The following is a 27447-nucleotide window of genomic DNA, read 5'->3' as shown; positions in this document are numbered from 1 at the left end:
CTTTTTCATGGAAACAATTATTTTAGCTGTCACCTGAATTTCTGGGGAATGCATACGGGAAATGAGGTGCTATGAACAACAGGAAATAGGAAGAAGGAAGTGGGTTCATGACATCATAAACCTTCTGATGTGGTTACAATTAGAATGAAGGGAGTTCATTCAGGCATCTAGCCATGGGAAAAGGAGATTGGTCTGCACCATCACTAATTGGAAATGAAGAGTGCCCTTCATGACAAGGAACAGGAATGAAGGCTGGTATGACAATAGCAAATAGGAGGAAAAGTTAGATCATCCAAAAGTGAATGTGCGAGGTGTCATGGACATAATCCAGTTATTAAGATGCATAGGCAGCAGAAGGTCTGGGCTAATGGGACTAAGCCCCCGGAAACTGGGCTGGCAACAGTGCCATTGTCGCCGCAGCACTGCACCTAGCACCCCCGGCTGCATGCTCCTCCACCGCCACACGCTCAGCACTAGTATGCACCAACTCCAAAATGGCCCTGTGGGAGGGAAGGTCAGGGTCAGGTGGGCACGTTCCACACCACCTAGCCCCCTCCCCCCACAAATAATATTTTGTAGGGCCACTTATGTTAAAATGTGATTCAAAATATGGAAAAGTTAAAGAACGTTTGCTTTGGGCATTTCTAAATTGGCTTATGCCGGTCCCCAAGTACATCCCTAAATATTACTTCTATTGAAAAAAAGCCCCATGAGCCTTTGTGGCGAACTATTCCTACTTAGTTTTCAATCTGACTTACTCTATAGTTTTTTCCAGTGGGATTGGCCCTTGCTTTATTTATTGACAGATTTTAATCCTAGAACCCACAGGGATTCATAGCTTCTGACATCCAGCTTTGCTAGGTAAAAGTTTCTGATCCTGTCAGGCCTAGCTAAACGTAGATTTGTGAACAACAAAATATGTACCAGTGATGCTGCTGTGTACTTTGCCATCTGTATCAATCTCCCATATCAGTTAACATGATAATAAAATAAAGCATTTTCACTGACTGCAGCCTTGCATAAAGGAATCTAAGAACATCTGATACATAATGGGCTGTCTTTCAATCATTACTCAGAAATGATGTAATAAATAATAAACATACCCAACCAAAATCTGAGAAGAGAAGCAGATACTGCCAATGGTTTAATCTCTTTGCCAAGGACAGAAAGAGCAGAGGGATGTGTTGGTTGGGACCACTCCACTTGTATTACTAAGAGGGAGGGCAGAGGGGAGAATGAGGGTGGAGGTGCAAGGACACCCAGATCATAGATATTGCTGACATGTATGTAAGAAGTGTGGACAAGCACATAGAAAATTTCTCTTCTGATTCCACACCTGCTGCCATCTCAAATTAATTGTTTTTTCATTTGCTTATTCCAAATTCATGCCATTACCTATAGCATCAAACCTCTGTAGCACACCTGTAAGTTAAATTAATTTGGAATATGTCTATAAGGGGTTGAGAAGGACTCTAGTTAACCCTTTATACCAGTAGGTTGCAGGGAGTGTGGCCACAGGGAAAGAAGAGGAGAGAGGCAACACAAAATTTAGGATGACCTGTTAAAGTCTAATGCTGCTTTTTCTGTTCTATTTTAATTTTTTCTTTAGTTGTGTCCTACAGTAGTTTGACTTATGCCTTGTGCAATTATACCACTTGGAATATAACTTATTAAGCAAAATTTATAGAATAAATAGGAAATACCTTAAGTGAATTATTTCAGTTTCTAGAGTCTCTTAGAATACATCCTCTCTTTTCTTCCATATAAAGTTCAGTCCCATATTAAAAGTTTCTTCTTTTCCTATCCCTAACCCTGACATATAGCAGACATGAGCTTTGAAGAAGACTAGAATAGTCTAGAATAGTCTATTAGCAAATGACATATCTTTCAGTTATCTGATTTGAAAGTCTGTTCTGTATCCCCCACTAACTACACTGAAATAGTATAGATGACAGAATAAGAAGACTCAATGTCATTACCTGAAGATAATGTGAAAAACTTCTTATTGGCATTCCTTGTTTTTCTTTTTATTCCCTAGTCTCAGAAGACCTAATGCAGATTTTTCTTAACATGTTAATTGCATTGTAAAAGCACATTTCCCTTTTGCAAAATAAACAATAGGTAAATTAATGGGATGTGTACAAAATATTGACAGCCTGATACCTTATAAATATCTCCCTCAAACAAAATCCAAGAAAGATTTTTTACTAATTATCACAGACACGCAGTCTTGTTTCACAGTAATTTAACTAGTTTCCTGTCTGATACAGTTAGGGCAGGCTGCTTCATGGACCTTAACAGATCACTATAAGAATACCAATGAAATATAAATCAAACATACTTCTTAGTATTAGATGTATTCTTTTTATGACAAAAAAGAAACTAGAACTTTGTTACAAGAAAAAAAAATCAGATAAAAGGCTCCATTCTAAAGAAGAAAAGGTAATCCAGTATACATAACAGCATGGCTTGGGTTTTTCCTAATGAACACTGACACATTCACTTACTTTCTGGCCTGTTTCCTGTGGTCAGAGTCTTGTCTTTAATTTCTGAGCAGATTTGCTAAGATCTTTGGCAGTTAGCTGATATTTAATTAATTTTAACTGTCGGGCGCTAGCAGGATGCTCCAATTCGGGAGGGGTTGCCCCGCCTCCTGACCAGCCCAGGAGGAAATTGATAACACAGTACTTTCCACCACTAACTTAAGTGTTTATCAGCCCATTAAGAAAACAACAGAGGGACATTACCAACTACCCACTGTTTCTGGCTTTGTCCTGTCACAGCAAGGACCATAGACAGCATGTGGTCTGCTAGCTAATGCTGAGAGGTATCTGTGTAAGGCAGAGGGGATGGAGGAATAATCCCTGATTAGCAGGGAGTGGGGAAGGGAAGGGGGGAGACCAGGGGGAAGCTAGCAGACACCTGCAGTTTCTGCTGAGCTCCAGCCAGGGTGCAGAGGGGAAGGGACAGCTCTACTGTGGAGCAGAAACCACCGCTCAGCCCCAAGAACATGTTGGGATGCTGGGGGAGTCTGGTTTAACTTAAACAAGCAAGGGGTCTGGGACAGACATCGCATCTGTTTGACCCAAATCAGTTAAGTCTGATACTACATTCAACCAGGTTCATCTCAAACCAGTGTCAGCCATTTTCAAAATGGTTTATGTGCACTGAACATCTGTTCTGTTACAGGTTTAAACCAGTTTCTGATCACTTAAGCTGGTTTATGTGTAATGCCTGTCCCTAGCCCTTAAGACCAGCTACACATACAAAGTAGCTATCATGCCATAAAAAATTCCAACCAGCTATAACATTAGACCTCAAAAATGTGTGCTAACTTTATAGCTGGTTGATATCAACCTTTAAATTCCATTTGTAGCAGGGTCACCCCTATGGCTGGGAGCCCCATCTCCTGCCATGCCCTGTGTGGCACAGCAGAAAGCAAAACTGTGTGGATCACACATTAGATCCCATCATATCTTTACCTGCATGTGTAGAGGGGCTATCCAAGATGGACATTGGCTGTCCATCTTCCCCAGTAATACTTACTTCACCCACTGTGATATTGGAAACTTTCAATCAATCCTTACTCCCAGTTCAATTTCTCAAAAACATAGCTAAAGAATCCTTTGAAAGCACTACCAATGCTATAATCAGAAAGAAATCATGCATTCTCACATCCGCATTCCATACCAATTGAACAATTGAGGGTTTATTTTCATATGATGGCGTTTTTACCTTTTACTGTATTGATATAATAGGAAACTTTGAACTGCTGTTTACATTAGGCAAGAACTATTGCCATAAGTTTAATAGAAATATATGTAACAAGTTACACCCTGCTTCCTAGGTTAAGCATAACAGATAACCATACTTCTCCTAACTGGATGTAGGCCTGGGTCCTTAAGTCTCTTACAGTCTATGGACTTCAGTGGTGTCAGAGTCGATTTTAAAACACTGAGCCCATTTTAAAAGACCTCTTGCAACACACTTTTAGATTTTGCTATTTAATTACTTGTTGGAAGAACCTGTCTTCATTAAATTTTTCATTAAAATTTCATGGTTTAAAAATTTCACCACCAGGATGTCAGCAACAGCATTGTGACAGCTTAAGCTATAAAAAAATCCAATTTGAAACACAGCTTCATGATCAACTGGTCACAAAAATTTTGTGTTTTTACTACGTATTAAGGTTTCATTTGAGGGCATGCCACTTGGTCAGATGTATGAAGATTTCATTTGAATAATGGCTCTCCTTTTTTAATGTACTATCTGAGCACTCCTTTAAGATTCACACCTTATCATTTTCCCCAACTTACATCCTTAAAGCTAGAATGCTCCCCAGACCCTGCTTTCATATAAATTAGATCTCTAAGAACAAGGGTTTGGGTAAAACCCCTCCACCCCACCCCCCTCAAAAAATAGATTTTTTTTCCAAAATAGATGGTATGGTAGATAATGGAGCTATCCATGAGCAATGAGCAGGGATAGCTATAAAGTGGTTACATTTGTCATCATTAGGGAAAAAAAAATCTCTCTATGAAAGAAACTGAAGAACTTGTAAAACAATGGATATCTTTTACCTGGGCAAATCAATCTCTATAATCCAGCAAAGTTTGCAAGGTTAACTTAAAATGACATACTGGAATTGAACATTTTGCCTCATAATGGTAAAACTTACAGTGATTTTGTTAAAACTTACAGTTGAAGTCAATGACCTATGTGGACCCTAAGCATTGCTAAAATGTGCTCCCATTAATTTACTTCAATCTGAATGCTGTTCTCTGTTGTAAATTCTGTAAATACTATGGTTCATAAAGAGCTAAGATCTTATTGGTGTCCATATATAATTTTAACTACAATGTAATTTTCACTGTGGTTTCAGATGCAATTATTATTTACCTCATGACAATGAAAAAAATTTCCTTCAATTCTGTTGTGTGTAATTTTAGCTTCTTTTCTTGATATATTTATTTTTACTTAAGAATTAGTTTTCTATTTCCCCTAAACCGTGAACAACTTTATTAATTCTTACTCTAGATTTTTCTTCCTTGTTGCAGACTACACTGGCCACCAAAGAGGGTGAAATGAAGAGAGATGAAAATGTAAGAAGGGGGCATCGATAGCAAGGACAGAAAGGTCTGAATTACAGATAACAAAGCAAGTCTACACCACATATATTTTATACAAAAACTGAAAAGAAAATGCATTTAACATTATATGGTAGCACTTACTTATGAACAGGTACTGTAACATACCTATACCTGTGAATCAGATGTTATTTCTAATATAGGAGAATTAAAAATTCTAAAAAATAATGACTACAGTTCAGTTGGATAAAATCATCCTTTAGAAAAACACATACAATGAGTCAATGAAAGACTCTTTCAGATGGGAATATTATTAGCAGTAACAGCACACTTCTGTTCTTGTTCTAATGTATTGATATTATCAAAGCTAGGCTGTATTGCAAAGAAGAAAAAAAATGAACAGTATTGATTCTGGTGTAAAAAAATGATCATCAGATGAAGCTTTCCCATATCTGGACTTCTAGAATGGCATCTGTATTTAGACAGCTATTGAATTTCAACAGGTAGAAATAATCCATTTTCAGTATAAAATGCATAATTTAGCTCAGAGACAAGGAATGAAAAATGTATTTACGATTCTGCAGGGAACAAAAGGCACCAGAATGTAGACCTATCGTATAACACCCTTCCCTACTACAGTACAAGCCAAGGAAATGGAATGGGGTAGTTCCTCAACCAGGCGAGCTGGGGCTTCAGAAAACTTTCAAACACCGGCATCTCCGCATCATAATACACATTTTTGTTATCTCCTTGTCTTTAGTGGTTAGGTAAATTTAATGGCCTTGTAGAACTGTTTCCATCAGAATGAGAAATCAATTATACACGTCAGAAATATCCTTGGTATAATCCTATTTATTTACAAATATTTCCACATAATGTTCTGTTTCTCTGAGCAAGAAGAAAAAACAAACAAGAAGCACTTTCTTGCTCAGAAATCCCCAAAACTTGGCAGTGCAATTAGTTGTCTCTCACATTCACCATTCCTCAAAGCTCCTCTCTTTTCAGTTCACCCAGGTTGCAATCATATCTCCTGGCTTTTGTGTTTGTAACCAGGGAAGCCATTCAATCTACACAGCTTAGCTCTCACTTGTAATGCTGCCCACTCGTTGGGCATGGGCTCCATTGTTTGCAGTTGTCTTCAATACAAAAAGAGGCCTGACTGCTCTTTCTTTTGGGCTGAAAGAGGATAGCTGGCACACTCATTGGCTTTAATGAGGTCTGTGATTGTTTTGGACACAAGATTCCAACCTTGGTTGACAGACATTAGCAAATATCAATAAACAGCTCTAACTGGTGAGTTAGGGGGAAATAAAGTGCCCATAAAGCCAAGTATTTTCTTTTTAAAGAGCAAGTATTTTTTAAAATATACAAAAACGAATTATGTCTGCAAGATATAACTGAATGGAGCAATACAATGCATTTCCCCTTCCAACACTTGCTGGAAACTAGACTAAAAAAATCTTTCTTGACTAGTAACGTCCATTTAGAATTTATTTTATGCCACAAGAAAGTAAGGGGAATTTGAATTGAGAGTGAATGTGGATACTATGTTAATATTTGTTTTATTAATGCATTTTTATAGTTTGCATTTTGATTAACTGAAGTTGGCTTTTTCAAAACAAGGTGCACTAAATCCTTGCATTTATTTGCAAACCACAGAGCTGTGCCTAGGAGACTTTCCCTGCTCATTCACACAAAGGGAGATCCCCTAACTGTAAACGTTCCAAAGACATCAAAACTTGGATTAATAACATAATTTTTCCAGGAAACAAGCATCTTAAGATGTAAAATTAGCACTTATTAGGGGACTTCACTGCTATCTATAGTCACTGTAGTGCACCCATTACTAGCCCCTCTAAGTAGGGTTTAAAAGATATATATACCACACTCTAGCAGATATATAATGCTCACCGTAGAAGTTAGGTTTGACACATCTTATTTCCGCTTCCTACATGAAAACTCCACACACTGCTTTGAAATCACTGACAACCTCGGCCCAAGAAGCCAAGAAATGCAAAGGGCTGGAGTATCTGAACTATACTTGTAGTCCCTTCCCAAAAAAGACTGAGGCATAATTGCAAGGCAATGTACAGGAGAAGCTCGCCAGGCTACCATCTTGCAGACCAGCGGGGGCCAATCATTTCAGCAGGCATGTCACAAATTAGCCCTCCACCTTCCTGAACTGCCACTCTGAACCCTTTACCCTGTCCGATTTGCTGCTAGGCTTTTTGCTTTCTGCCCTGGTCTCCCTGTGCTGTCTGCCATTGTCAACATGTCCCCTCCCTGATCTGCCATGCCACATGCAGAGGCTGCCTGTTCCACTTGTGGTACATGTACCATAGGTCGGCTACCCTTGCTGTAGACAAAGGACTTCACCCAAGCTCTCAATCACACACACTAAATCCATGCAATTTTAAGATAGATTTAGGGCTACCTAGAAATGATCTATATACATGCAAAATAACAGTTCCACAAAACCTGGCAGCTATGCCTCTGAAGTACTGTAGATAAATACCATCATTCTCCTAATTTACAGATGGGCAAACTGAGGTCAAAAGGTCACATTGCAGAGTTGGTAACAGAACCTAGAATACCTCCCAGTCTCTTGTAAAGCTAGGCCATGCTGTTGGACTGAGGCTTTTGAAGTACTGACAGAGAAGGCAGAAGTAAAATTTGTCATTGACTTCTGACTATTAAGAATACATATGCAGATAGAAGATTTCTCAGCACCACTTACACCATCAAAACTGCCTGTGTTTTACTGCCCTAGATGTTGAATTCACAGTTCCATGGAACAGGCACAGGCACCACTGCAGCAGTGCACTTGAAAAAAATCACTTCTCTGTGAAAGATATTTTTCAAGCAGTAATTCTGATTTACTGGAATAAATAGTACTGGCATCTTAGAGGTCAGAAATAAAGGATGTGCTCTTTACTTCTGAAACAATCAAACAGTGTTATCTGACACTAAAAAGGCAACATTCAGACATGGATCAACAGCAAGAAAAATGTTTATCATGCTGTAAACATCAAACTAACCCAAACTTGTCTTTTAATAGACTGTTTATAACATGAATGGAAAAGACACACTTTTATCAAACAACCTAATCATATACTGTACACACTGGCTATGTAGAGATGTTCAGTTTCTATTGGGAGAATCCCCATTCTCCTGGTAACAACCAAACACGTACAGACACTCAAGCTTTTTCTCATGGGACAAAAATGGCTGTTCCAGGAGAAAAATAATCCTGGAACAACCAGGGTTAAATCACTCCCAGATACATCTCTACACTAGCTCCAGCTTAACCCTTCCTGGGATCCAGATGGAGTAGACCTAGGGGAAAGGCTCCTGTGACTTCCTAAAACTGGCGTTTGCTGGTTTGGAGAAGGCATGGGGGGTGAGGGGCAGCTGTTCCCTACCTCTTCCATAGACCAGGAGGGGAGGGGAGGAGCAGACACCGGCTCCTGATGTGAGAAGTGGGGAGGGGTTTTGCCTCTCTGCTTCCTCTGCTCAGCTCCTAATGCCTGTCAGCAGAGTGCGGGGAGCAGTGCAGCCCCCCGCCTGCTTCTCACAGACTGCCCAGAATGAGAGGTGGGCAGGGGGTTTGCCTCACTGCTCCCTCCTCTCCCTCCCACCTCCCAAAGACCAGGAGTAGAGTGGAATAGAGGAGGCAGCTTCCACTGCTTGCCAGACCCCAGTCTGGGGTAGGTGCTGGGAGTCTTTCCCTGCTGCTCTACTACCCCCAGGACCGGCAGTGAATCACTCCAGTCTGGGAAAGGCATGGAGAGTAGGGGGAGAGGGGTTAAGTGTAGACTGAACTTCTGTACTGCTCCCTCTCCCAGAATGATTTTTACCAGTGGAAATCTCAGAAATTTCAGAAATGAATGTTTGCAGCCACTGTGTATACATTATGTACTACATAAGACCTATTGGTAGCTTTTACTGAACAGAATGAAGTGGTAGGTATCTGTTTTTAGACAGTGAGCCAAAAACTAGAATAGGAAACTTTAACTTTCTTTCATTTTAGATGTGAATTTTCAGTTTGCTGGTCCAGGCTCTTGGATATAACAGAACATCCTATGCTAAACTGGCCTCAGGATGCATATTCTTGCTAACGCTAGCCTCAGAAAGACTACAGTTCCATTATACTCTGCATTGTCACTTATTGATAGATACTTTGATAATTTATTTAACTAGCAGAGTGGTAAACACCAAAGATGACTGATGCTGGAAAATCCCAACAGCAAACAAGATTATTCCCTGCTCGTCATGATCTTGAATAACTGCTAAAGAACACTATGGCATGTTTAAAAGAAAGATTAATGCACCTTTAATTCTCCCACCAGTATAACATATTGATGGGCACACAAACTAGTTCCTGCAAGGTAAAAGAAGGCGGGAATTGACTGCACATTAGCTGCTTCTTGATAACTGATCACATGCACACTTTTTCCCTATAGTAAATGGAAGCTGAACTGTGATTACTTGACAAGGAGCAGCTGATGCCTGTTCCCATTTGCTTCACGGTAGCCAGTTTATTCTACCAGTGAACATACCCATACAATAAAAGAGTTGATATATCATCTATTTAGATAACAATAAGTCCTGGTAAATCACCAAAAAGGTTTCTACAAATTAATGAAGTAACCGCTAACAATTCTGAGTCTGTTTTATTAATACTGCAATCTCAAGAGCTTCCAATGAGGGTTAGAGCCCCACTTTACTAAGCATTACATAAACAGAGGGGAAAACAGTCCCAATGTTTTAAGAAAGATGCAAAAATATGAGACAATCAAAATGTATTCATAATTTTTTTTTTTTTTAAACACAGAACTGTCCCTTCCAAGCCCATGTGCATGTTATTTTAACCACGGCATTTTTGGGATTGCATCTGCCTCTGTGACAAACACTAAATCATCCCTTCTTTACTTTTAATGAAAGGGGTGGAGGGAGGGGGAAAGAAGTTTGAATAAAGCACACAAGGGAAAGCAACAGATCCAGAAAGGAAACAATACACTTTTCCTCTTGTTAGACCTTTCATACAATTCAGCTGTGAACAAATTTTAAGACGATCAATAACTTACGGAAACCAACAATATTAGATCTTAAGTAAACATATTTATATTCATAAGTAGTACTTGATTCTAGGTCAAATCCACTTGTACTACATTAAATTCAGACCTGGAAAAGACACTGAGTACTGACATGGAACTCATCGCCGACTATCTCTACAAGTGGTGCTTAAAGTCAAGTATCAATAAATCAGTATCTTCTCTCTGTTACCTGAACAATTGTCGAGCCACGAGCATGCTGAATATCAGAGTAGGCAACCACATCCTTTGCCGTGAACATACCCCAACCTACCTAGGAGTAACATTAGACTCCTCCCTCACCTATAAACATCCCATTCAGAAGGTCAGCAGTAAAGTCTCTGCACAGGTGGCTGCAAGGGCTAGAGACAGAAGTTACACATAGACCAGTTTAATTTATTAGAAACTGGTTTAAACCTGTAACAGAACAGAAGCTCAGTGCACATAAACCAGTTTCAAAATGGCTGAAACTGGTTTAAGATAAATCTGGTTGAATGCAGTATCAGACTTAACTGATTTGGGTTAAACCAGTTTATGAAACTTCTGTCCCAGACCCCTTCCTAGTTCAAGTTAAATTACAGTCCCCCATCATCCCAGCAGGCTTTGGGCTGGGTTGGGCTGTCTGCTCCAGAGAGTTGGGCTGGCCCTGCCCCTCTCCCTAGCTGGAGCAGTGAGGGCTGGCTGACAAAGGGGGTGGGGGGGCGCAAGCCTGGCTGGGGATGCAGCACAGTCTGCGGGGAGAGACCCTGGCTGGGTTCTGGGGCCAGGGAGGGGGGTTAAACACCCCTTCCTCCACTTAAACTTACTGCTGACTGTGACTGTGGACTAGAAATCCCAGAGGAAGCAGGAAAAAGTAGTGATGAGCAACCCTGCAGAGTCATGCTGCTATAATTCTGGCCTGCAAATCCCAGAGACCTTGGGGGGCAGCAGGAAGAGGAAGTGAACACACAGCCCATGCTGGCTACATGCCAGAGAGCTGTATTCTAGTGTCCCTCAGCTTCTGGCCTGAGCCACTACAGGCATGTAACTGCATTTCCTGAATCAAAGGTAAATGTCTGTTCGCTTCTGTTTCAATTTAATCTCTGCAGCTTAAACTAACCTACAAAGACTGAATCGATTTAGCCTCGGGCTTTTTGACTGCCTGTACTTAGCCAAGATGTTTAGCCAGCACAACATATGGCACCAACTTAAAAGTTTTCAGAAACATCGCACTTGCAGTGGTATATGCCCCAAGAGAATACTGTGCTCCTGTATGGTCCAGAAATTGTTGCACTAAAAAGCTTGACACTGTACTTAGGGCACTGAGACTCATAATAGGCTGCACAATTTACACACAAACAGATGTACTTCCTGTACTCTCAGGCATTAGATCAAGTGATATAAGAAGACAGACCCTAAAATCATTACTGTCAATAGAGGCAGGAGATGACAAAAATCATCTGCTCCATCAACTGTTAACTGAAGACCTGAACAGATGGAGACTTAAGAGGCTTAAAAGTCACATACCATTTGTACATGAAGCCCACAAGCTCCTGAAAGAGATTGAGGATGCTAAACCAAACCTATGGGCAGCCATGGAGTGGGCCAACTGCTGGAAAAGGTCAGATCTATTCCTATAGCATTTTATAACAACACCAAATGAGCCCCCCATTGGACATGACTTTGACAGAGAAGCATGGATCAAGCTAAACAGACTGAGATATGGATACAGATGCTTTAAAACAACACTTCAGAAGATGAACATCTTGGACAGCCCCCTGCAGCATCCAACAAATAGCACAGCACTTCATTGAAAGTTCCAGACTTTATAAATGCCCAGATGGGGTAGATGGAATCCACAAATTAAGCAATAATACCAGACAGTGGCTCATAGATTTGGAAGTTGATATCTGACACCATATGAAAGAAGAAAGAAGAAGAATTCAGCAACATCTGTGATTTAGTATCTTGGGTGTGTGAGGCATAATTAAGCAACACATATAAAATTCTTTGATTTTAATCTAATTCAGCAGGTTTGTGCACCCACATCCCACTATGTTACTTTCAGATAGGCATCTTATATACTCACCGGAAGTAAAACATAGAGACAAGAATAATTTATGTTGCTAAACTAAGCTTTCAAACAATCAAGATAGCAATGCAGATCTGATGTTACTTTAATTGCAAGTGGATGTACACCTTGTTTGCTAATGTGGTAGAGGAGAATGTAGACTACAAAAGGAACACATTAAGATATTTCATTTATTTCTACCTATTTTAGCCTGAATTCAGCTTTAATACTTTGTTGTAGTATACAGCAAAACAAAACACAAAAAATAAAACAACCAAATGCTATATTATGTTATCTTTGAGGGATTTTTAGGGAACCAAGAAGTTTTCAACAACTTATTCTTTTAGTGATTTTTCTTCTTTGAAATGTAGTAAAAATAACTGTTTACATGTTTAAGTAACAGTTCAGAAAATCAGAAAGCCAAGGCAGGTATAGTTGAGATCAGAAACACTACCAGTGTTTCACATATTCTCTTGTGACCCAGATGTCTCTGCAGCATATGGCAAAGCAAAAACAATTCTTTAGTGCATTTCACATTGTAATGCTGCTTCTGTAACTTGTACCATATTGTCTCTAATTTGTCATTATGATTAATCTTACAAAAATTCATTCACCAATTTCCTTCTGGCATTATTGAGAAAACAACAGTAATAAAAATAACAACTTGGAATAATAAGACATGTTTCTATTCCACATCCTTTCTGTACTTAAAAGAAATAAATTATAGGACCACAGGATTCTAATTTCTCTTCCTTTGCAACAAGACAAAAATATTAGGTGATATGTTTATTTGTAGAAAGGTTGAATCGCTCTGATAAGATGTTCAGCATTCACATAACTTTCATTTTTTTTCTTTTGTTCTTTTAAGAAATAAATGTAAGTGTTCATGAAAACTCTTGGACTGAACTGTGGAAATGAACACCAGCATTTCATAAACATAGGATGCAGAATGTACATCCCTCTGCTCATGTGCCTCAATCAGCTATTGAAGAATCGGAGGCTTGTTTAACTAAATTCTTGGCATTTTTTCTGAGCAGTTAACAAGGGTGTTAATTAAAAAGAGGCATGATGGTGACTTTTGTATCTATCCACTAGTAAATGAGATCACAAGCCAAAAGTAGCTGGTCATTTTACATATGCAACCCAATGACTGTTACATAGCAATGGCTTTCACTTCTTCACTGGCTGGCCAGATTGTATTAAATTGCAGAGCCACGGACCCATAAATGATACATCTCTTTCCAGATGGACCTTCATATCCCAAAGTTAAAGCAATGTTCTGTTATACATATACATTTAGTGATAAAAAAAATTGTAGTAAGATGGCAAAATCAAGCACTCAAGAGTTAGAGTGTGCTGGAAAATAAGGTTGTGTGTGTAATCTTAACTTTGCCCCTTTACATATGCTTTATAATACCATCACCGGATATATAAGCACATAACATTTTTCCACAGGGGCCCTACTTAACGCAGTGTCCCAAAAGCATGGTGCATGTTTCATGAGACACTATTCAATATTTTACTCACTTCCGTTGTTCATTAAGTGCCCATGTTCTTTTTACTCCATGTTACCCAAACCCTGATTTGGAGAGAGAATATTTCTTTCCTTCATGGACTGGCCCTTAACACTAAAGCATCCAAGTGCTTCATGAATGTTAATTTATCTCCATAGCACCCTTATATTATCCACATTTAAAAAATGGAAAACAGAGCTGCACTTTTGCACATTTCCATTATTTTTAGATGCCCTTTTTGAGAAACCAAAGGCCTGATTTTTCAGACTTCTTATTACTGCTTTATGTATTAAAAGCACATCTCTCATTGACTACAGTTGTAGCTGTGGGCGCTCAGAATTTTTGCAAGTGAAACCCCAGGGTGCCAAGTTAGACACCTAATGAATGGGGAGCATATTAGTAGTGACTATCTATGAAAAATCTGATACAAATGACCTACATGGTATTGCACAGGAACTCTGTAACAGAGACTGGGACAGAATCCAGTTCTCCAGAACAGTATTCAGCTGCTCTAAACATAAGACTCACTTTTCTCTTCCTAAAGTATCTGGCCTCTTTTATTGCCTACTTTTCAATTTTTGCAAAAAACCCCCAATATCCTACAGAAAACACACTTCTGTCCTACAAAACACTGATTCATCCTCAGAGCAGGTAAATCCAGTGCACTGAATAAGGCAAGGTCCTCTGGAACAATGATAGATGTTCATATAATAACAGTTGGTGTTAATGCATGTACATAAATTAAGGCTGCATAACCAACCTGAATTCTGGCTTCACCTAATTTTTGAGTACTTGATTTTGCAATATTGACAGGTTCTTTTAACAGTGTTTTAATGCAGTTCTGTGCTTGTAATTTCCTAGTTGTTTTAAAGCAAACTGTTCCTCCTCCTGCCCCCCAGAAACATGGCATTATATTGACACCCCCATTAGTTATCAGCAGGTTTTGAAGGTTTAGATCCACTGAACAGAGCTCTGCTACTTGTGCTAATGGACTAAAACAACAGCAGTTGTGTGGAATAGAATGGCAAAGGAGGTTTCACAGACATTTGCTGCCAAAAGAAGAATAGTGGGACTCAGGAATCTTGGATTTTATTCCATGCTTTGAGGGCAGAATGCTCTAGAGCAGGGGTTGGCAACCTCTGGCCTGAGGGCTAGATCCAGATCATGGAACTACTGGATCTGGCTTGTGGATGTGGGGATTCAATGGCGTTGGTGGTGGGCACTCTCCTCATGCTGCCATGGGGGCAAATGCTGTCTATGGATGCTTTCCCTGAGCCACTGTGGGGAGAAGCAATGGTGGACAGGGGCGAATCCAAGATTTCCCAAAGCAGGATGCAAGAACAACAACACATGCTGCAGGGGTGGCTGCAAACCCTCTGCTCCCAGCTTCCTTCTTCTACCGCCACTGTGGGTAGACCATGGTATGGGAGCATCTGGGGACTTTTAAAAGACCCTAAAGCAGGTGAAAATCCCTGCTCTTTTTCCCTTCCTGCTCAGACGCACAGCACACCCCTCTCCCCTTGTCCTTTCCTCTGCCTTTTCCTTCCCTCCTCTCCTCCCTCACCTGCCATTACTGCCTTCTCCACTGTTCAAGGCGAGGAAGCTCCAGAGCAAGCTGGACTGAGAGGGGGCTGGGATCAGCTGCGGAGGGGACAGCAGCAACAGGGTACCTGGAGAATAGTTCCCCCCAACCCTGCCATTGCTGGAGCAGGCATACTGCTATTGTTGGTGTCTCCAGCCTAGTCCAGCCCCCATGCAGAGGCAAGGAATGGCTCTGGTGCTTATCTGCTCCAGGGACAGGGAGGAAAGGCAGGCAGAGGGGGTGGGAGTGGGTAGAGGGCATGTCTTTGAGCAGGAAGGGAAAGGGAGGGAGATTTTTTCACCTGTTTTAGGAACTTTAAAAGGTCCTTTGGTGTGTTCCAAAAAAATACAAAAAAAAAGGGTCCACTGCAGCACTGCTGGATCCAGCCCTGGTGGCAGTGGCTTGGTCTTAGCACCTACCCACCCCACTCTGACCTGAAATAGCATGCTTAGTGCTTACTGAATTTTGTTGAAATTTCATCTTCTTTGTTTGAAGGTGTCTTTACAAATCATGGACATGGGTGGACTCCGATTCTTCAGAGCTGCTAACTTGTCCACATTTGAGATTTGAGTGGATTATCATAGTAAACGGTACAGTCCCCCCCCCCCCCCAAAAAAAAAAAGCAGTCCCAGGAAAAGAACTCCATGGGCAACATGGGCAAAATATTTTTTCCTAGTTTTGTTCTTGGAAACAACAGAACTCCTTAACTGATTGTTTTTCTTTTTAAATTAGAAGCAGACACATGAGAATTCCAAGCTGAACAGTTAAAGATAAAACCCAACTTAAAACAGTCCCTTAAAATGGTGTTGGGTGAGACCTTAATCAGACAGTGCCACATACATAATTCATTTTTCTTCGGCATGGATCACACACGGATAGCCAAGATATCCAGTACTGCAGAGCTTGCTGTTTGGTTCAATCTTATATAAACTCTTTATTTATGATCTAGAAGAAGTAGCAAATTCTATTTTGTTTTAATTTCAAGTAAAGATCAATGACAAAATATGTTCTTTCAGAGGAGAAATATTGACAGTTTTAGCTTGTCTTTTTTCTGTCCAAGGTAAAGAATTTCTGTTGTACACAACAGGAGGAGCTTCAACATGCAACAAAACAGAACAAACATCTGATAGGTATTCCATTTAGAAAGACAATTCATATCTAAACTGCTGCAATTACTAAAATACCTCCAGTGCCCTTTGCATGTTTATAAATATATCATAGTTCACCATTTAAAAAATAACCTGATAATATAATGTACAAGACCATTTTTGTTTGCAAGATCAGCAAGGAGAAACTTTGTGGAAGAATGAACTTATATATTACTCTACTAAGCCTAATCTACAGTAGGAAATCAAAGTATTGCTGAAAACGTTTCTTCCACATTGAAATCCCTGAACCAGTACTGAAAATGGTTTAGATGAGGTACCATCAATAATAAAAGCAGTTGTCTGATTTATTTTTTGAACTATTATTAATAGTTACGTCTAAGATTTCTATCACTGATAAAAAATTCTCTCTGTTTCTAGTTTGCTTACTTTGTACATTTAACAATTCCTTCTTTGATCAAAAGCTGTTCAAATAACAAAATGGAGGAGAAAACCAGCTAAAATATGAAAATATTATTTAAAAACAGAAATGTTGGCAGAGGAATTTAGGGGTGGCTGTCGTATGCATACACTGGTTTCAAGATGAGAGTATCCTTCCTTTTAAATACTGGTCGAGAGCAAATAATACTGTGTTCAATATCTATGAATAATGCTTGATTAAGACTTGGAACGAGGGAGATTTTGAACAAACACAAGAAAGGGTGATTACGGGTAGGAGACAGTAATCTACAAGGGGTTCATTTGGGGGCGGGGGGTGAAAGGCACTGGCCTGAAAAAAGCAGGGTACAGTTCCTAGAAAGAAGGACTAAATAAAACACTGGTGTTTAATGGAGAACCGTGCATTTTCCCATTTGTCTTCAATGTATTTTTCAACAAAAAAATTCAGAAATTCAGCTTTTAGAATGACTAAATCTGTTACATCAATAAAGCAGACAAATAAACAACTGGAACAATAAAAATTATATTCAAGGTAAGAAACAAAAAGTTACTTAAAAGTAAATCAAGTTCTTCAAGACGTGTTATCTGTATGCACATTCCACTATAGATTCACATATAATTCAAGCACTCAAGCTCAGACTTCTTGCCCTATCAGAATCCAAAGAGCACACAACCATCCTGTCTCTACTTGTACTCTGCTCTGAGGACATAAAGGGTAGATCATGGTTCCTGTTTTGCACTTTTCTCTCAACCAGGGAATCCAAAAATGCTAGGGACTATGAAGAAGAGGAAGTATAGGTTGCATATCTTCAAGTTACTCTTCCCTTTCTCTTTTGAGGGTTTGTCCATATCCATATTCCATGCCAAAGCAGTGCTCAGATGACCCAGAGGCTAGTCTTGGAGTCCTAGGAAACAGTGATGGCAGGGATGCCTTACCAAACACAGCATCTGCTCTTTGAGGCTTCCTTGATGATAAGAGTTCTTTGTGAGGAGGTAGTGGGAATTCAAGATAGCTGTCTTGTAGAAGTCAGGATGAGAAATATTCCACAAGGAAGCCTCTAACATCACTTGAGTCCAGCTCTGACCAAGGCTAGCAGGTTCACCATAGCAATATTGTAGAAAATGTTAGCATATTCTGGGATCCAATTAGATTGTTTCTGGGTCAAAATCATTTTGCCTTTAATTGTTTTGGCTCTGAAAATAATAGCCAAGGGGATTCTTGGAAAGGCTTAGTCCTATGTACGTTAACAGACAAGGCTCTTTGCATTGTAGTACACACAGTGACAGTTCAGCTTTCTGAGAGAGGTTTTAGGAGAAAAAAAAGGACTGGTGCAATTCTGTGAAAATCCTACGTAGGAACTTCAGGGGCATTCACAAGACCACCTTCCCAAGGTGAAGGGAGCTGCGGCCTGCCCACCCGCCCCACTATCTCAGTGTTCATGAGCTGCGCCTGGTACCTTCAGGTATGTAGAAAAAACATTTAAAGCTGTGTCTATAGCCAAATCGCTGATTCCCTGAATCAGCATCGAATCTTCATATTCGGAATTGGCCGAATTGAATCAGGACAGTGATCCGAATCAACGAATCAAATCACTGTCCCCCAAATTGGACCAAATCCAAATCGAATATGGCCCACTTTGCACACCCTTAGTGCTTATTAATCTGCTTTCTAGGCAACACAGAAGTGGGCTCTTGAGACCTGAGCATTGGTGCCAGGGTATTTGTGCTGGGATGCTACTGAGCACGAACAGGATCTGCATGGGCTACAAAGTCTCAGAACAAAAGGAGTGAGGAGGACGTGAAGAGGATCTCAGGAGGTGACGAACAGTGCTGGTGTTGATCATGAGGAGGACCTTTTAATTAACGAACATGGTCTTGGGGGTTCTGCACCATGCCAAGTCCTGCACTCTGAGATCAGACCCCATGGATTTATCCAGGAGGTAAACATGAAACCTGATCTCACTCTTCTGGCCTGGGACACAAATAAGCTATACAGTATTTGGGGGGAGTATGACTCTCCCTCCAAACAAGGAAGGTACTTAATGGAACTATGCAGTAGGCATTGTCTCACTGCAGGAAGAACACAGCTTGAATCTGGACAACCTGAAAGAAGTCATGTCAAAAGGTGAAGAGGAGGCATTGTCAAAGTGAGGGGAATGTGTGCTTTATGTGACTACAGCTGTCTTGGATCTTACTAGAAAAAAAGGAAGAACCTAGTTTCTGGAAATGTTAGTAGGCCTATTATAATCTAGGCCATAGAGCAGAAACTCTGTTCTGAGCCAAGGCTATTGGAATGGAACTATCAAGCCATATGTCATTTGTTATGGCCTTAATGTGGAGTTCAAGCAGTGGCAGGAAGCAGGAGTAGAGTACGAGTACTGCTAGGGCAAAAAATGTATAGGCTTAATTGCTTGAGGTGCATGTGCACTCACAAATGCATGTAGATAAGCAGTTGAAAGATAAATTTTGTTGCCATCAGAATGTACTGGGCAAACAAGGGGAAAGACCCAAGAACTGAGCAAGAGGTAGGCATAGAATGCCTTCCACTCACAATTTTATCGTAAATGAATTTTGGGTTGCATTAGTATGATTGTGATGGGTTTGATGCACCCTCTTTGGGAATAAACCAAAATACAGTGCCAAGCTAAGTGTCTTAAAATGAAGACAAAGTTTGTATAAAAGGTGAATATAAAATAAAAAGGTATGGACAAACCATCCTATAATAGATTCTGTTCCATGAGCCCTGACATTTATAATGACGCAAGCAAGTAAATCTTTCATCACAAACCTAGGGATTTCATCTATCTTCTGTTTTCTGACCTTTTTTAAAACATGATTATATATAAATGTATTTCTTATTACTCCTTTCAATTTAGTTGGTTCTCTAACTGATGAATATTTTAACAAAAAAAAAAAAGAAATAAAAAATAATAATATCCTCAGATGTACCATTTGTCTCTATTGAAACTATGAGTTTGCCTTTACTCAAAGAAATGATCATCCCAAAGGCAAAATGCAATGCAAATTTGTTCATGTATAAGTAGTCATACTGCATCTGTAACAATTATACTGAAATATGGTGGTACTCTACATTCAAGGACATCAGTCTGAGCAGAGAATATACAATGCCCATTTGTTTTCTTTATATAAGACAAAACATCAACATATTTGATCAAGGAATCAGAAATCAATCCTTAGTCAAATAAACATTTTACTTTATTTATATCTGAAAGATTAAGGTTTTCTTCTGTTCTGAAGATAAAAAAATCTCCTGGATTTGTGTAGTCTGTATCTGATATCCCCTCCCCCCCACATTATAACAAAATAGCTCTTGAGATAGGTGCGCACACATTTCCTGAGAATCCCTAATAAGAACTAGCAAAATATCCTCCTTAACCAATGCCATGTCACATGGTTCAGTGGTCAGACAAATAGGACTTGCCAAAAGTACCAATACAATCATTCTTGTAACTTTCATCCAACATCAAGGATAATAAACTGGGCTCAATGCTTTAAAAGTGCTTCCTTAGCAAATATAAGGGAGGACTCCGTGACTTCAAAGAGTAAAAAAAAAATCAAGATCCATTCTCCTATTTTTTCCTCGGTAACATTCTAGCATGCATTATGCTTACTCAATCCAACAAGGAACTTTACTGTAGCTTGCAGATGGCTTTCAGGAATAAAGTTGATATGTTTCTTCAATTTGTAAATTCCTTAGGGAAGAGATCTTATCCTCCTGCTTGTTAACAGAGGGCACATCTACATCATGTCAGGTTGCATGAGGGAGTGTTACAGTAAAACACAATATGTCTAGGAACAATGGATTCAAGCTACAGCAGAGGAAATTTAAATTGGAGATTAGGAGGAACTTTCAGATTCTCAAGAGCAGGTTGGACAGACACTTGGCTGGGATGGTTTAGTTGGGCTGATCCTGCCTTAAGCAAGGGGCTGGACTATATGATCTTGTCAGGTCCCTTCCAGTGCTACTTTTCTGTGACTCTTATGTTTGCTCTGCACATGCTAAAACTGGAAATGTAATATAGCTGTCTTAGAGCTGCTGTGAATGTGCCAATGTACATAGCTGAGACAGAGCGTCCTGTTGCTTGCTCAATGCTAATCTATGTTACAGCCATTTCTGGGTTTAGCATGTGCAGAGCGGGCATGCCATGCTTCACTGTGGCACTCTGTCATGTGGACTAGGGGTTGGATAGATATGCCCAATGCCAGCAGCTCTCTTAATTACATAAAGATATCAATGTAAAGACATCAAAAATAAGTTTAGAGAATGTAAAGGTTGCAGGTCAGGTACTCAAAGGCTATGAAAAGACAGAATTACGGGTATGTCTGCTCAACCTTAATTCAGCCTTCTTTTACATATGTATGATGAGTCTTTAATTAGACCGAACACTACATTTATCACAAGATCCCCAACTTACTTTGACTAATATTTCAATATTTCTTTTTATCCTCCAATTCAGTGTATTGTTTGACCCCTATTTAATAATGTGCATCAATTAAACACTGAAATAGAAACAAAAATAACTTCCTCAAGAGCATTTCTATGATTCTATCAACATATATTTGAGTACTTCACCCAGATTAATAAATTAATCATTACTGTAGTCTGTAGATGGCTTTCAGGAGTCTTTGGCTACTCCCTTGATATGAGGATGATATCTGCTGGGGGAGTGAGTTTTAAGTTGGCTGAAGAGTCCCATCTGTGCTCTGCTGGTTTTTCCACAGATATGGCAGGTGGTACCGGTGGGGAGGGTCAGGGGGTGCAGAGCTGTTGGCCAGGATGTTGTGTGCTTTCTTTCCTCTTCTGCCATTTCTTGGCTTCCTGAGCAAGGTGGGTCTCTGTAGCGCTTCCTCTGTCCTCTGCGGGTCCTCTTGCCATGAGTGAGTTGAGAGAAGAGGACTTGCTTTGGGAGAAAAGTGTTAGCCATCCGCACACCTTGGCCAGGCCAGTGAAGTTGATGTTTCATGATCTTTGCCTCAATGCGGGTTATGTTAGCTGCACAGAGGATTCTGGCATTGGTGCAGGGGTCTTTCCATCTAATGCAAAGGATCTTCCTAAGGCAACGCTGATGGAACCATTCCAGGTGCTTAAGATGTCTTTGATATGTCACCCATGTCTCACACCCATACAAGAGTGTGGGGATAGCCACTGCATTGTAGACCAGGATCTTATTTTGGTAATTTGTGGGGGGAGGAGGGCAGCTTGTGCTGGGGCAGGTTGATAGGGCACTTTGGTCTTCCCAATATTAAGGGAGAGTCCCAGGCTACGATAGGCACCTGAGAAAAGGAGTAAAGTTGATGTGTTTCTCCAATTTGAGAAACCTGTAAGATTGGATAAGATTATTATCCCCATTTTGCAACTATTAAACTGAAGCACTGAGACACCAAATCCAAAATTCCTATTTTGTGTCACTTAATTTTGGATGTGCAATGCCTAGGGCTTTTATTCTGCCCCCAGAGTACCTGATATTTTTATAGCACTTTACATTTCACCCAGAGACTTAGGAACACAGTTAGTAGTCAACTGTGAAATCTGTGGGTAGGTGTATTGACAGATAGGAATTCTGTGGCAAAGGCAGAGATAATATCCAGCTTTCCAAGATGACATGCAAAGCCAAGATTGGGGATGACAAAAGTAAAAATAAAAAAAAATAAAAAAATGCACGATCCTGGTCAATTTAGAAACAGAACAAGCAACAAAAGCCTCCTTGCCTTACTACTGTCTAAATCTCCAGAAACACTTGGGATGTGAATAAAATCACTAGACTGTAAAATCTTAATCATATTTACATATAATTAATACTTATATTTTTAAGAACAAGGGAAGAACTTTCAATCCTGAGGTCATTTATCCATATCCAAGCTGGGTGAGCAGTGCTAATGGAAGTTGTTATGACAGACCTGGATGGAAGTTTGATGGATTTTCCTGTTGTTTCTCAATCCATGGCCTATCAGATGAATGTATGTCATGCCTACAATTATTACTCTTGTAGCAGCGACCAAGTTTTCTTGGTATGTGTGCCACAGGTTGACCTCCCCTGCCGTAAGTCAGTACCGTCGAAAAATGAATCAGTGCCATGGAAACTGAAGAACCCAGGATCACTGATATGATACTTGAGGTTATCCAGAACCTGTTCCTGGTTCAGGATAGCATGAGCACTCATGGAATTTATCCTGAGATTTTAGGTAATTTTTATATTTGAGGGTTGTGAAATTTTATGGGTACTATATGATGGAATAATGGACGTTGGGAAGAAGAACTTTTATCTTTTCTCTCTTCTGATATCATGTTCTTTCCTACCTCTTGCTAGAATGTTCAATGGAGACATGAGGACCCTTTAGGGTGCACAGGCTGCTCTGACAGGGACTGCTGACCAAAAATCTTCTGCTCACATGCACAGCACATGCACATCCAGAATCTATCTATCTATCTATCTATAAAAAAGAAAAGCATTCAAAGAAAAATTCAAGTTTCCATTACTGAAGAATCAAAAGGGTCATGACAGAAATCCACAAACTGAGTTAAAGGGAGACATTTACACAGTACAAAATAGTGGTTTTAGTCAGTGATTATGAGTTTTACTTTCATTTGAGCTAATTTAATGTAACATCTAATTAAACAATGCAACTTAGTACTACAATACGGACCCATTTAGTAAACATAACACTTTCTCTTCATTTTATAAGCACAGAATATATTTCAGAGTTTCCAATGCATTTTAAAGATTCATGTCACTACATAATGTATGACACTGGGTAAAATGTTCATAAGATATTTATGTACCGAACACATTTTTATTCAGTCACAGAGCTGCTTTATGGCACTATGCTGCCCAAAGGTTTTTAAATGTTTCAAATGGCAGATATGATAATAGCAATTTTGCTGTTCATATAATTTATAGAAGAAACAAGTCTCCATATTCTAGGCAACATCTAGAGCTGAAAGGGCAAAAATTTTACATGAGGAGATTGAAATAATTAATGATCAAGAATTATCCTATTTACCTGGTATCTTAAATGATGAAGAACTAAATACCCAAGAATTGTATTAATAGAAGCACAATTCAATTGTATATTGTTTACATAACTGAAGGAGAGCAAAAAGACAAGGGCAGTGGAGAGAAGGAGGGGGTGGGAGAGAGAGAGACACTAAATGAAATGTTTAGTTTATTGAGGAGTTCTCTAAGCAGTAAAACAAATGTTTACCACCAAAGTTATTTTTAACCACCTTAAAAATTAATCATTTCTGGCAAGTTATTATAAGTACAGCTATTTTTTTAAGGCTTGAAGCATAGTCTGTGATATGCCAATGTCAGTGTAACAAATAACTACTGTTATATGACAAATTGAATGAAACAAGATAACATTCACCTGTCTGTGACCCTTACTGGATGACAGCAGTCTGAGCAGAGCACTACGTTAGTCATTTCTGTGCCAGTAATATCACAGTTTAAGGAACAGGTGGCAGCCTGAAAACTAACAATTAAAAAAAAAATTCCTTGCAGCATTAACAAAGGACTGCCACACTCGCACAGGCTAGTTCTGCTTGAAACACATGCTAAGGGCCAGACGGTGGCTTTTACCAGTCACTACTCCATTAAGAATGTATGCAGAGAGACACTACATCAGCTGCAATGGCTGGAGGCATTCTGCCTTCGGAGAACACAGGCAGGGTGCGGGAGGCACTCCGGGGTAGCAGAAGCAGAAATATGTTCCTCTCTCAGCACTAGGCTCAGACTACCACCTGGTGTGGAAAGCTAAGAAGTGTCATTGGTTTGTTCAGTGTCACTAGCAGTGCAAACAGCTGCTTCAGAGACCCTTTCATTAAGGGAGGGTAAGAAGAAAGATCCCATACTGATAAGAAAAGAAAGGATCCCAAAGCCCTGTACCCCACTGCAAAGCAATTTTGTATCTTTTCTTTATTTACAGACTGTATGTGTGTCTCGGGTAGTTCTATATACATAAGCCAATTACATTAAAATCAATAACCAATATCCTCTATTAAAACCTGCAAGGCTTTAATTATACTATATCTGATCATCTTAAAAAGAATCCATGGAAAGCCTTTTTGAACCCAAGCAAAACAAATTTTAGAAAGGAGAATGTGTGTGTTAAGAAATAAATGCTCACACACACATTGTACTCTAGTTTAAAAAAAAAAAAATCAGGCTCAACATTGTATTCAAGAAGGCAATTTTAAGAACATGACCGTGCAGGAATATTTCTTCTTTTTACAACAAAAGTGCTAAGTAAGTATCAAAAAAACAGCAGTTCTCTAATTAAGCTATTTTAATAGAAGGGAAATTATTTTAATATTCTGAAAAGAAAGGCTATTGTGCTTTAAAATATATCACTTTATTTTAGAAACATACTTCATCTTATTAAAAAATAAAGTTTAAAATGTATGACAATTCATCCTTTTCCTTTGATATTTCAGTTCTATTGATAACAATTCTTCAAAGAAAGACCCTGTTTACTGATATAAGATCAGCTGGTACAAACCAACAGGACAGAACTATTTGCTTTAGTAAACTATTAAAATATTTTCTATCCATGGAGTAAGAGGCCACAAGAAAAGAATTATGCAAACTCAAAATTTTACACAAATAGATTTGAACCTGTTGGAAGAAGCTAGTTAGCAGCTGAACGGTATACTGAAGTACCAAAAGCAAAGAAAGAGAAAAATTTTCTAAATAGATATGCATAAGTTATGGAAGTAATACATCTCCAAATGAAGTAACAAAAAATAAAAAGTAAATAAATGAGGCCCTAAGATTGATATTCATTCCAGGGTCAAAAGAGTGCAATGCTTTCTTTTCTTTTCTAACAGAAATAAGAGTCCCTGTAGATTTTCTTGGGAATTTTTGCAAATCATAGGGCGCGTCTACATGTGCCAATTTAAGGTGCATTAGTCATTTTTAAGGTGCATTAAAGGCACGGGTCTACATGTTCATGGCCTTAATGTGTCTTCAAAATGGTGATTTTAGGCTATTCGCACCTAAATTTGATACATGCAAAAGCAGGTATCAAATTTAAGCACGAATAGCTAAAGCGCCTTAACACACATGTAGATTTGCTAAGGTGCATTAATGTTACGTATGTTGACTGACTTGGGACTAACTTTGGTCCCAAGGTAGTCTGTACACCATATTAATGTGCCTTAGCACATGCACGTGTAGATGCATGCCTAAATTGCCTTAATGCGCATTAGCCAAATGTGCATTGCATTTAGACGTGTAAAAGCATGTGTAGACACGCCCATATTGTCCAAAGTGCTAAAAATGGAGAACAGCATGTAAACAAAGCCAAAACGTAATTTAAGAAACCAGAAAAAGCAGTTTAAATTATTTTAAAGATATTCTACTGAGGAAGAAGAGAAAGCAAGCAATGAGAGTTATATCCATGTTATTAAATTTCTTAGAATGAATAAAAAGGAGCTTATTATTTGTAAATTAACAGGATAAGGAGGCTAAGACATCTGCTGTCATCGTCTAATGAATGGCAGATGATCTGTAATGGTCATACCTCACTATTCATTTTTATATAAATGAAAACTGGTTTAACTAAATAGACTATATATATGATCCATTATATTGTAAATCATTTTGGAGTGTTTATTTACGCAGAATATTTGACTAATTAGTAAGTCCAGAATGTAAGTTACTAAACTGTTCCAAAATAATTACAAGTAGGTTTATTGTAGTGGGCAGGGCCATCCCTGGGGGAGTCGAATCAGGATGACCGCTCCAGGCCCCATGTTTTGGGGGCCCCCAGGGCTGGGTACAGCGGCCGTGACAATACTGCACTGCCACCGGCTTCATGTCCAGCTGCTTGGCACCCCCGCCCCACCACCAAATCCGGTGCGGCCAGCTGCTCGGCACACCCCCACTGCCCCCCGCCGCTGGCTTCCTCCTGTCCAGGAATCTTGTATTCCTTTCAGCACAATGGCACAGCTTCAAGAAGAGAGATGGAGACTGCTTCAGCTAACTTGGCATAACCTATAGTTCGATGATCACAACACTCTCTGAGGACATGGGAGGTGTTAGTTTGTACGCCTTCAATCTGAGGAGTGCTATAATCATTAGGCTACCATATAAAAGGTGACTCCTGTCCTGGTCTCACTTGAAAAATAAGTAACACTACATTTTGTGAGGGGTTTATACAGTATCATAGTATCATAGTAGCTAGGGTCAGGAGGGACCTGAACAGACCATCTAGCCTGACCCCCTGCCACAGGCAGGAATTAATGCTGGGGTCACAAGACCCCAGACAGGTGATCATCCAACCTCCTCTTGAATATGCCCAAGGTAGGGGCGAGGACCACCTCCCTGGGAAGTTGGTTCCAGATTTTGGCCACCCTAACTGTAAAATATTGCCTTCTGATCTCTAATCTAAACCTATTCTCCATCAGCTTATGACCATTGTTCCTTGTCACCCCAGGTGGTGCTGGGGAGAAAAGGGCTCTGCCTATTTGCTGTTGATCCCCCCTGATGAGCTTGTAGACAGCCACCAGGTCCCCCCTCAGCCTCCTCTTGCTGAGGCTGAACAGGTTCAGGTCC

General features: G+C 39.7%; 2 protein-coding genes across 4 annotated transcripts in view; one reads left to right on the top strand and one right to left on the bottom strand.

Moving 5' to 3' along the window:
• The window catches only part of PJA2 (praja ring finger ubiquitin ligase 2), a 255895-nt gene extending 249857 nt beyond the window's left edge, over window positions 1-6038 (top strand). Inside the window, exon 12 of one of the 2 annotated variants that reach the window (XM_025203523.1) lies at window positions 5058-6038. The gene's annotated coding sequence lies outside the window, so the exon portion shown is untranslated. The remainder of the gene's footprint in view (window positions 1-5057) is intronic. The other variant, XM_025203524.1, reaches the window with a different exon arrangement.
• Window positions 1-27447, bottom strand: part of FER (FER tyrosine kinase) — a 340335-nt gene that overhangs the window by 44328 nt on the left and 268560 nt on the right. The window lies entirely within an intron of this gene.

Source organism: Alligator sinensis, unplaced genomic scaffold, assembly GCF_000455745.1.
Source record: "Alligator sinensis unplaced genomic scaffold, ASM45574v1 scaffold30_1, whole genome shotgun sequence".
Lineage (NCBI taxonomy): Eukaryota > Metazoa > Chordata > Crocodylia > Alligatoridae > Alligator > Alligator sinensis.
Note: the sequence above shows the minus strand (reverse complement) of the source record. Positions and strands in the feature narration are given on the sequence as shown.